At 44.3% G+C, this 12,097-nt stretch overlaps 1 protein-coding gene across 2 annotated transcripts in view; it reads right to left on the bottom strand.

The window, feature by feature from the left end:
- Positions 1-12,097, bottom strand: part of PTPN5 (protein tyrosine phosphatase non-receptor type 5) — a 63,413-nt gene that overhangs the window by 34,718 nt on the left and 16,598 nt on the right. The window contains exon 1 of one of the 2 annotated variants that reach the window (XM_069968063.1): positions 6,458-6,531. The exons of the other annotated variant lie outside the window; for it this stretch is intronic. The gene's annotated coding sequence lies outside the window, so the exon portion shown is untranslated. Of the gene's footprint in view, positions 1-6,457; positions 6,532-12,097 lie in introns of those variants that run through there. 2 annotated transcript variants of the gene reach the window in all.

Below are 12,097 nucleotides of genomic sequence, written 5' to 3'. Positions count from 1 at the left end.
GAGTGCTCCCATTATACAGTATCATCCAGAGTGCCCCCCATTATACAGTATCATCCAGAGTGCCCCCATTATACAGTATCATCCAGAGTGCCCTCATTATACAGTATCATCCAGAGTGCCCGCATTATACAGTATCATCCAGAGTGCCCCCATTATACAGTATCATCCAGAGTGCCCTCATTATACAGTATCATCCAGAGTGCCCCCATTATACAGTATCATCCAGAGTGCCCCCATTATACAGTATCATACAGAGTGACCCTGTATACAGTATCATCCAGAGTGCCCCCCATTATACAGTATCATCCAGAGTGCCCCCATTATACAGTATCATCCAGAGTGCTCCCATTATACAGTATCATCCAGAGTGCCCCAATTATACAGTATCATCCAGAGTGCCCCCATTATACAGTATCATCCAGAGTGCCCCCATTATAAAGTATCAGCCAGAGTGCCCCCATTATATAGTATCATCCAGAGTGCCCCCATTATACAGTATCATCCAGAGTGCCCCCATTATACACTATCATCTAGAGTGTCCCCATTATACGGTATCATCCAGAGTTCCCCCATTATACAGTACCTTTCAGAGTGCCCCCATTATACAGTAACATCCAGAGTGCCCCCATTATACAATATCATCCAGAGTGCGGCATTATACAGTATCAGCCAGAGTGCCCCCCATTATACATTATAATCCAGAGTGCCCCCAGTATACAGTATCAGCCAGAGTGCCCCCAGTATACAGTATCATCCAGAGTGCCCCCATTATACAGTATCAGCCAGAGTGCCCCCAGTATACAGTATCATCCAGAGTGCCCCCATTATACAGTATCAGCCAGAGTGCCCCCATTATATAGTATTATCCAGAGTGCCCCCATTATACCGTATCATCCAGAGTGCCCCCATTATACAGTATCATCCAGAGTGCCCCCATTATACAGTATCATCCAGAGTGCCTCCATTATACAGTATTATCCAGAGTGCCCCCATTATACAGTACCATCCAGAGTGCCCCCATTATACAGTATTATCCTGTGTCCCCATTATACAGTATCATCCAGAGTGCCCCCCATTATACAGTATCATCCAGAGTGCCCCCATTATACAGTATCATCCAGAGTGCCCCCCATTATACATTATAATCTAGAGTGCCCCCAGTATACAGTATCAGCCAGAGTGCCCCCAGTATACAGTATCATCCAGAGAGCCCCCATTATACAGTACCATCCAGAGTGCCCCCATTATACAGTATCATCCAGAGTGCCCCAATTATACAGTATCATCCAGAGTGCCCCCATTATATAGTACCATCCAGAGTGCCCCCATTATACAGTATCATCCAGAGTGCTCCCATTATACAGTATCATCCAGAGTGCCCCCATTATACAGTATCATCCAGAGTGCCCCAGTATACAGTATCATCCAGAGTGCCCCCATTATACAGTATCATCCAGAGTGACCCTGTATACAGTATCATCCAGAGTGCCCCCATTATACAGTATCATCCAGAGTGCCCCCATTATACAGTATCATCTAGAGTGCCCCCTATTATACAGTATCATCCAGAGTGCCCCATTATACAGTATCAGCCAGAGTGCCTCCATTATACAGTATCATCCAGAGTGCCCCCAGTATACAGTATCATCCAGAGTGCCCCCATTATACAGTATCATCCAGAGTGCCCCCATTATACAGTATCATCCTGTGTCCCCATTATACCGTATCATCCAGAGTTCCCCCATTATACAGTACATTTCAGAGTGCCCCTATTATACAGTAACATCCAGAGTGCCCCCATTATACAGTATCATCCAGAGTGCCCCCATTATACGGTATCATCCAGAGTGCCCTCCATTATATAGTATCAGCCAGAGTGCCCCCATTATACAGTATCAGCCAGAGTGCCCCCCATTATACAGTACCATCCAGAGTGCCCCTATTATACAGTATCATCCAGAGTGCCCCCATTATACAGTATCATCCAGAGTGCCCCCATTATACAGTATTATTCAGAGTGCCCCCATTATACGGTATCATCCAGAGTGCCCCCATTATACAGTATCATCCAGAGTGCCCCCATTATACAGTACCATCCAGAGTTCCCCCATTATACAGTACCATCCAGAGTGCCCCCATTATACAGTATCATCCAGAATGCCCCCATTATACAGTATCATCCAGAGTGCCCCCATTATACAGTATCATCCAGAGTGCCCCCATTATACAGTATCATCCAGAGTGCCCCCAGTATACAGTATCATCCAGAGTGCCCCCATTATACAGTATCATCCAGAGTGCCCCCATTATACAGTATCATCCAGAGTGCCCCCAGTATACAGTATCATCCAGAGTGCCCCCATTATACGGTATCATCCAGAGTGCCCCCATTATACGGTATCATCCAGAGTGCCCCCCATTATACAGTATCATCCAGAGTGCCCCCCATTATACAGTATCATCCAGAGTGCCCCCCATTATACAGTATCATCCAGAGTGCCCCCCATTATACAGTATCATCCAGAGTGCCCCCATTATACAGTATCAGCCAGAGTGCCCCCATTATACAGTATCATTCAGAGTGCCCCCCATTATACAGTATCATCCAGAGTGCCCCCATTATACAGTATCATCCAGAGTGCCCCCATTATACAGTATCATCCAGAGTGCCCCCATTACACAGTATCATCCAGAGTGCCCCCAGTATACAGTATCATCCAGAGTGCCCCCATTATACAGTACCATCCAGAGTGCCCCCATTATACAGTACCATCCAGAGTGCCCCCCATTATACAGTACCATCCAGAGTGCCCCCATTATACAGTACCATCCAGAGTGCCCCCATTATACAGTACCATCCAGAGTGCCCCCATTATACAGTATCATCCAGAGTGCCCCCATTATACAGTACCATCCAGAGTGCCCCCATTATACAGTATCATCCAGAGTGCCCCCAGTATACAGTATCATCCAGAGTGCCCCCATTATACAGTATCATCCAGAGTGCCCCCATTATACAGTATCATCCAGAGTGCCCCCATTATACAGTACCATCTAGAGTGCCCCCATTATACAGTATCATCCAGATTGCCCCCAGTATACAGTATCATCCAGAGTGCCCCCATTATACAGTACCATCCAGAGTGCCCCCATTATACAGTATCATCCAGAGTGCCCCCCATTATACAGTACCATCCAGAGTGCCCCCATTATACAGTATCATCCAGAGTGCCCCCCATTATACAGTATCATCCAGAGTGCTCCCATTATACAGTATTATTCACAGTGCCCCCATTATACAGTACCATCCAGTGTGCCCCCATTATACAGTACCATCCAGAGTGCCCCCATTATACAGTATCATCCAGAGTGCCCCCCAGTATACAGTATCATCCAGAGTGCCCCCATTATACAGTATCATCCAGAGTGCCCCCATTATACAGTATCATCCAGAGTGCCCCCAGTATACAGTATCATCCAGAGTGCCCCCATTATACAGTATCATCCAGAGTGCCCCAATTATACAGTATTATCCAGAGTGCCCCCATTATACAGTACCATCCAGAGTGCCCCCATTATACAGTATCATCCAGAGTGCCCTCATTATACAGTACCATCCAGAGTGCCCCCATTATACAGTATCATCTGCATTTAATTCCCTTTCGTCACCACTTGTTTTCTTTTTACAGTTTTCCACTTAAAAGTAATTAAGAGCAGTGAATCTCTCAGTGTCTGTTCACACACCGATATCAGACGCTGTAATTATTCCTCATCTTAAAGAGGCTGTAAACTCCAAATTATCCTTAATCACATCAGCTGCAGTCTACAGCAGTGATTGCTATACTTGTGGGGAAACTACAACTCCCAGCATGCCCAGACAGCCATTATTGGGGCTGCTAGGCCTCTCTATGGTTGTGGCTGGTATTGCACCTCAGCAATATTTAAGGGTAAAAGAAAATTGCTTTCTTTCAGATCAACTGGTAAGAGAAGTTTTATAGATTTGTAATTTACATCTATTAAAAAAAAAATCTCTAGTCTTCCAGTACTTATCAGCTGCTGTATGTCCTACAGGAAGTGCATTTTTTCCTGTCTGACACAGTGCTCTCTGCTGCCCCCCCTGTCCAGACCGAGAGAGGTTTTCTCTGGGGATTTGCTGCTGCTTTGGACAGTTCCTGACATGGACAGAGGTGGCAGCAGAGAGCACTGTGTCAGACTGGAAAGAAAACACCACTTCCTGCAGGACATACAGCAACTGATAAGTACTGGAAGACTGGAGTTTTTTTTTTTTCTTTATAAAAGTAAATGACAAATCTATATAACTTTCTGACACCAGTTAATTAAATTTCTTTCAAACCTTAAAGGGATTTTTCAGAAACAGCATCACACCTGTCTATGTGTTGGGTCTGGTATAGCAGCTCAGCTTTACTGTAGTGATTGAGGCAGAGCTGTAATACCACACACAGCCCCAACATGCTTACATTGGAAAAGCCAAAATAGAGGCAATTAGGATCACCCCCAGGAGTGCCCCCAAGAAACAGTTTTGGGTGGGGATTATATAAACCCCGCCCCTTTTTGCGTCCTGCTTTCTGAGATTGTACCACGGCCAGGTTGCAAGACGACAGCCATGTTATTTGTAATCCTGGACAACCCCTTTAAGATGGTCTTGTTGTCTTATCGCACCTCAGTCCTGGGGACGTTCTCCCGTCTCACCGCGGTTTGTAATTAACTCTAATGATCAGCGTTCTTGTATTACAGTAAGAGCGATCCCCTCCATGGTCCCGGGGGAGTCACCATATTGGTTCAGTGCACGGATAAGCAATAAGCCAAACCGTCCTGAATTAAACATGAGGGAACCATTATCGTAACTCAAGAATACGGCCGGACCCTCAAGAACGTTCATGAGGCCCCGTAATCTGCAAGACATAAGGCGACTACTGCGGCATGACAGCTGGAGGTGGCGGTGTGTTTACACAAGCCTTGTATCTGTCCAATATATCTACAAGATAAGAGACTGACATGTACCGCCAGATTGTAGCTAGGCCTATGCCGATCTATAGTATTATTACAGCACAGTATGGCACTATTATTTGGCAACCTGTGGTGGTATTTTTTAGATACTATATGGTCACTGTGGGAACTATTGTTATATCATTTTGACACTGTATGGTAATATAATTTGGACACTATGATAATATTATTTGGACACTGTATGGTAATATTATTTGGACACTATATGGTAATATTATTTGGACACTGTATGGTAATATTATTTGGACACTGTATGGTAATATTATTTGGACACTGCATGGTAATATTATTTGGACACTATGGTAATATTATTTGGACACTATATGGTAATATTATTTGGACACTATGATAATATTATTTGGACACTGTATGGTAATGTTATTGGGACACTGTATGGAAATATTTGGACACTGTATGGTAATATTATTTGGACACTGTATGGTATTATTATTTGGACACTGCATGGTAATATTATTGGGACACTGTATGGTAATATTTGGACACTGCATGGTAATATTATTGGGACACTGTATGGTAATATTATTGGGACAGTGTATGGTAATATTATTTGGACACTGTATGGTAATATTATTGGGACACTGTATGGTAATATTTGGACACTGTATGGTAATATTTGGACACTGCATGGTAATATTATTGGGACACTGTATGGTAATATTATTGGGACACTGTATGGTAATATTATTTGGACACTGATATTATTTGGACAGTGCATGGTAATATTATTTGGACACTGCATGGTAATATTATTGGGACACTATAGGGTAATATTATTTGGACACTGTATGGTAATATTATTTGGACACTGATATTATTTGGACACTGCATGGTAATATTATTGGGACACTGTATGGTAATATTATTTGGACACTGTATGGTAGTATTATTTGGACACTGTATGGTAATATTATTGGGACACTGTATGGTAATATTATTGGGACACCATGTGGTAATATTATTTGGACACTGATATTATTTGGACAGTGCATGGTAATATTATTGGGACACTATAGGGTAATATTATTGGGACACTGTATGGTAATATTATTTGGACACTGATATTATTTGGACACTGCATGGTAATATTATTTGGACACTGTATGGTAATATTATTTGGACACTATATGGTAATATTATTTGGACACTGTATGGTAATATTATTTGGACACTGTATGGTAGTATTATTTGGACACTGTATGGTAATATTATTTGGACACTGTATGGTAATATTATTTGGACACTGTATGGTAGTATTATTTGAATGCCATCTGACGCCGTTACATTCATCCATAGTACAGTAAGCACCTGTGTGTAAACACAAAACTAAAGCCAAAAGAAACTCCCTAAACATCCATTTTATTATGTGAAGATTCCCATAATGCTTTGCAGTGATAAGCCTGATGCTTACTGCTCCCCAGGTGGGCGGGTCTTCCGATCGTTTCTTTGTCCTGCTTAGGAGCAACCAATCAGATTCCAGCTTTCATTCTGCAGAAGCATTTTTTTTTTTTTTATGAAAGGAACAACATCATTGGTTGCTATGGGCAACTGCAGTGCTAGATGATAAGAGTCCGCCATTTTGTTTTATCAGCCTCTAGGTTGACATTGAACCTGAATATTCCTGATGTCAGTCACACCGCCTAGTCACGTAGTGTGGGGCAAATAGCGCCCTTAACAGCGCCCCCTAGTGACCATTTATACTAATGTATTTTAATGTGACAGAGAGGCCTGGATGCTGCCCCTACCCCCACAGCTATGGCCCTGCACGCATAACAAGGATTACGTATGACACCACATGGCTGCCATTATGGTCACTCATCTCCGACCTCAACCCGAGAAACATTTCCAGCTTCAATTCTAAAGACGCACAAAAACCATTGTGGTTTTGATTTCTGGAAATGCTGCGCTGAGGCTCTCAGTACCGATCCAGGTGTAGGATCATAGGAGACCCCCCCCCCAAGATCTGCTATGAAGCAGATTACAGTAGACTCCTACAGGTTGGAGCGTCCCTTTCTTTTCTATGGGAAGGGGTAAGCCGCAGCAGCTTATTTCCCTCTGAACAAAGGGGTCGCCTGGGATTTTCCATCATGTGTATGAGGCCGTCTAGAACCACCACCAACTGATGATGTCAATAGTAGTTCTAGAAGGCCCCATATACACTAGACCAGGGGTAGGGAACCTCGGCTACAAAAACTACAACTCCCACAAAGCTTTTGATTTTGGCCATCAGTCTAGTGCAGGGGTCCACTTCCCTGCAATCTACTGTCCACTCTTAGTTGGCAGGGAAAACCTGTCTCTAGGAACAGCTAAATCAGGACAGGAAACATAAATGGGGATGTGGCCAGGCTTGATAGAATTGGAGAGGGCCTAAGTAAACCTAGTAAATGTACCAGTATGTGTTCTGAAGATGATCCATGCTGTACCTGAAAGGTTAATCAAGGCTTCCCTCATTGCCCATAAAATTGGCCACAAAGATGTTCCCTGCAATCTGATGTCCACTGTTAGTTGTCAGGGAAAACCTGTCTCTAGTACCAGCTAAATCAGGACAGAACACAGAAAAAGGAGTTGGTCTGTCTTGATAGAATGGGAGAGAGTCTAAGTAAACCTGTGAAGTTTACCTGCAAGCTAAGGCAGCCTATGTGCTGAAGATCATCCACACTATGCCTGAAAGGTAAATCAAGGCCTCCATCAACACCTATAAAATGGCTTGCTTCGAGTAAGTGACATCAACAGTGGTGTCAGACATCTTGGTTGTCACCCAACTTTTCCAGGAAAGAACAAAAAATAAGAGGAAAAAAAATGATATAAAGAATTTTATATTTTCTGCCTTCTCAGACTTGCAGAAAGAAATATTAATCTGCTTATGTTTCCTGATTTCCCATGATGCTGTGCGGCAGCGGCTTGGGATCTGGCACAGAGGTCTATTTATGTCGATGCATGTGTAGTGTTTGTGATACAGACAGGAGACTGACTCAGCCCCGGAGCAGGGTCCCATTAAAGTCATGAGTCAACAGTGTAAATTTAAAGCGACCCTGCAGAGAGGAAAATCAACACCGGATAAATTAGGTCCCTGCGTCATTCATACAGGACCAGGTTTGTTTCTTTGCTTTCATGTTAATGCAATGGGGAGAGGCAAATTTAAAGGGGAACGTTCCAACAAAACTAGTCAAATATTGCTTAGGATCATAATGCTTGCTAATGGGTCAGTGCTGCATTAACAGCTCGGGAAGATAGGTGGCGCTACAGCAGAGATTCAAAATTAACTCAGCGCCCCTTAGTTTCCCCATAACACTGTCAGCAACAATAAGCATCAGGTGACCGTCAGTGCCCCCATAACATTGTTACACAGAGTCAGTGCCCCCATAATATTGTTACACAGTCAGTGCCCCCATAACATTGTTACACAGTCAGTGCCCTATAATATTGTTACACACAGTCAGTACCCCCATAACATTGTTACACACAGTCAGTGCCCCCATAACATTGTTACACACAGTCAGTGCCCTATAATATTCTTTTACACACTCAGTGCCCCCATAACATTGTTACACACAGTCAGTGCCCCATAATATTCTTTTACACACTCAGTGCCCCCATAACATTGTTACACACAGTCAGTGCCCCATAATATTCTTTTACACACTCAGTGCCCCCATAACATTGTTACACACAGTCAGTGCCCCATAATATTCTTTTACACACTCAGTGCCCCCATAACATTGTTACACACAGTCAGTGCCCCCATAATATTCTTTTACACACTCAGTGCCCCCATAACATTGTTACACACAGTCAGTGCCCCCATAACATTGTTACACACACTCAGTGCCCCCATAACATTGTTACACACAGTCAGTGCCCCCATAACATTGTTACACACAGTCAGTGCCCCCATAACATTGTTACACACAGTCAGTGTTTCCATAACATTGTTACACACAGTCAGTACCCCCATAACATTGTTACACATAGTCAGTGCCCATGTAACATTGTTACACACAATCAGTGCCTATATAACATTGTTACACACAGTCAGTGCCCCCATAACATTGTTACACACAGTCAGTGCCCCCATAACATTGTTACACACAGTCAGTGCCCCATAACATTGTTAAACATAGTCAGTGCCCCATAACATTGTTACACACAGTGAGTGCCCCATAACATTGTTACACACAGTGAGTGCCCCCATAACATTGTTACACACAGTCAGTGCCCCCATAATATTGTTACACACAGTCAGTGCCCCCATAACATTGTTACACACAGTCAGTGCCCCCATAACATTGTTACACACAGTCAGTGCCCCCATAATATTGTTACACACAGTCAGTGCCCCCATAACATTGTTACACACAGTCAGTGCCCCCATAACATTGTTACACACAGTCAGTGCCCCCATAATATTGCCAGCTATTATCAGAGCCCCCATAAGATTTCCAGAAATAGTCTGGGAAGAAGGAGGATATACCACGTCCTTCTGTGGTGCCACCTTTCGGAGGTAGTCAGACGGACCTGCTGCTCTAGTGGTTTCGGTTTACCATCTCGGCCTCCTGACTGCCCCATGATGTCAGCGGACTATACTGTTCTACAGCTCAGGTGTCACACACGCAAACCTCCAGCTGTTTCACAACTACCACTCCCATCCTGCCCTGAGAGCTAGAGCTCTGTCAGTCCAGGCATGATGGGAGTGGTGGGCCGCAGTGGGACAGCCCTTCTCTAGAGGGATAAGCTGTGCGGCTGTGACCTCTCCGGCCATGCTGTATGGGGAGGTCGGGGAGAATACTGTAGTCTAAGTGAACATTAATCCTGCTTGTAGTTGTACGTCCCCGATCACGGACAGGATTACAGATGTGTGAACAGGGCCCTAGGCTTCTTAAAGTGGCCATGCATCGATTGTGGCACCAGGGAGCTGCTTTACATATCCTTCTTCCCAGAATTCCCGGTGGAGCTTGGGCTTTGTGGCCGGTGGGGGGCATGTGAAGGTGAGGGAAGCACAGGTGGCTGGATGATGAGGTATTTGGTAGCTATATGTAGTCAGCTTTTCGGCAGCTTTGGTAGTCTGCTTTTCGGTAGGTAATGGTAGTCAGCTTTTCCATAGCTATCAGTAGTCAGGTGTTCAGGAACTATCGGTAGTCAGGTTTTTTGTTAGCTTTGGTAGTCAGGTTTTTTTCTATGAGTTGTCAGGTTTTCAGTAGCTATCGGTAGTCAGGTTTTCGGTAGCTATCAGTAGTCTGATTTTCAGTAGCTATCGGTAGTCAGGTTTTCAGTAACTATCAATAGTCAGGTTTTGGCTAGCTTTGGTAGCCAGGTTTTTGATACCTATCAGTAGTCAGGTTTTCTTTACCTATCCTTAGTCAGGTTTTTGATAACCAATGATTGTCTTGAAATTCCTTTCTAGTCATGTGATGTACAAAGCTAGGTACTGCAATTCCCAGCTGCGGGGTGCAGGTCTCCTATATACATACACACACAGCAGAAGGCCAGTGACCTAATCCAGGGCTGAGAGGTCCTTGTCTATACGTATCAGTATAACAGCATAAACCCTTTCATGGTGTAAACAATTTCAATATCATAAGGCACAATACCAATCCCAATGTATCCCTGGCACTGCCCCCTCTGGTAGTTCTATGTCACTACTTCTTCCCAGTATGGTTAAACCTTTATTTTCTGGGTATTTTTTAGCCACCTAAAAAGTCTCCAAAAACACCATTGCATAAGAGTATTTCCTACAAGATACAGTATGAAGACATGGGAATTATACAGGGTATGAGGGTGTGGGGATTATACAGGGTATGAGGGGGGGTATATACAGGGTATGAGGGTGTGGGAATTATACAGGGTATGAGGGGGGGTATATACAGGGTATGGGGGGGGGACTATACAGGGTATGAGGGTGTGGGAATTATACAGGGTATGAGGGTGTGGGAATTATACAGGGTATGAGGGTGTGGGAATTATACAGGGTATGAGGGTGTGGGAATTATACAGGGTATGAGGGTGTGGGAATTATACAGGGTATGAGGGTGTGGGAGTTATACAGGGTATGAGGGCGTGGGAATTATACAGGGTATGAGGGTGTGGGAATTATACAGGGTATGAGGGTGTGGGAATTATACAGGGTATGAGGGGGGGGAATTATACAGGGTATGAGGGTGTGGGAATTATACAGGGTATGAGGGTGTGGGATTATACAGGGTATGAGGGTGTGGGAATTATACAGGGTATGAGGGTGTGGGAATTATACAGGGTATGAGGGTGGGAATTATACAGGGTATGAGGGTGTGGGAATTATACAGGGTATGAGGGGGGGTATATACAGTGTATGAGGTTGTGGGAATTATACAGGGTATGAGGGGGGGGGTATATACAGGGTATGAGGGGGGGGATTATACAGGGTATGAGGGGGGGGATTATACAGGGTTATGAGGGTGTGGGGATTATACAGGGTTATGAGGGTGTGGGGATTATACAGGGTATGAGGGTGTGGGAATTATACAGGGTATGAGGGGGGGTATATACAGTGTATGAGGTTGTGGGAATTATACAGGGTATGAGGGGGGGGTATATACAGGGTATGAGGGGGGGGATTATACAGGGTATGAGGGGGGGGGATTATACAGGGTTATGAGGGTGTGGGGATTATACAGGGTATGAGGGTGTGGGGATTATACAGGGTATGAGGGTGGGAATTATACAGGGTATGAGGGTGTGGGGATTATACAGGGTATGAGGGTGTGGGGATTATACAGGGTATGAGGGTGGGAATTATACAGGGTATGAGGGTGTGGGAATTATACAGGGTATGAGGGTGTGGGAATTATACAGGGTATGAGGGGGGGAATTATACAGGGTATGAGGGTGTGGGATTTATACAGGGTATGAGGGGGGGGAATTATACAGGGTATGAGGGTGGGAATTATACAGGGTATAAGGGTGTGGGAATTATACAGGGTATGAGGGGGGGGGTATATACAGGGTATGAGGGTGTGGGAATTATACAGGGTATTAGGGTGTGGGAATTATACAGGGTATGAGGATGTGGGAATTA

Source organism: Dendropsophus ebraccatus, chromosome 4 (assembly GCF_027789765.1).
Source record: "Dendropsophus ebraccatus isolate aDenEbr1 chromosome 4, aDenEbr1.pat, whole genome shotgun sequence".
NCBI classification, from domain to species: Eukaryota; Metazoa; Chordata; class Amphibia; order Anura; family Hylidae; genus Dendropsophus; species Dendropsophus ebraccatus.
This window is presented reverse-complemented; position numbering and strand designations above follow the sequence as displayed.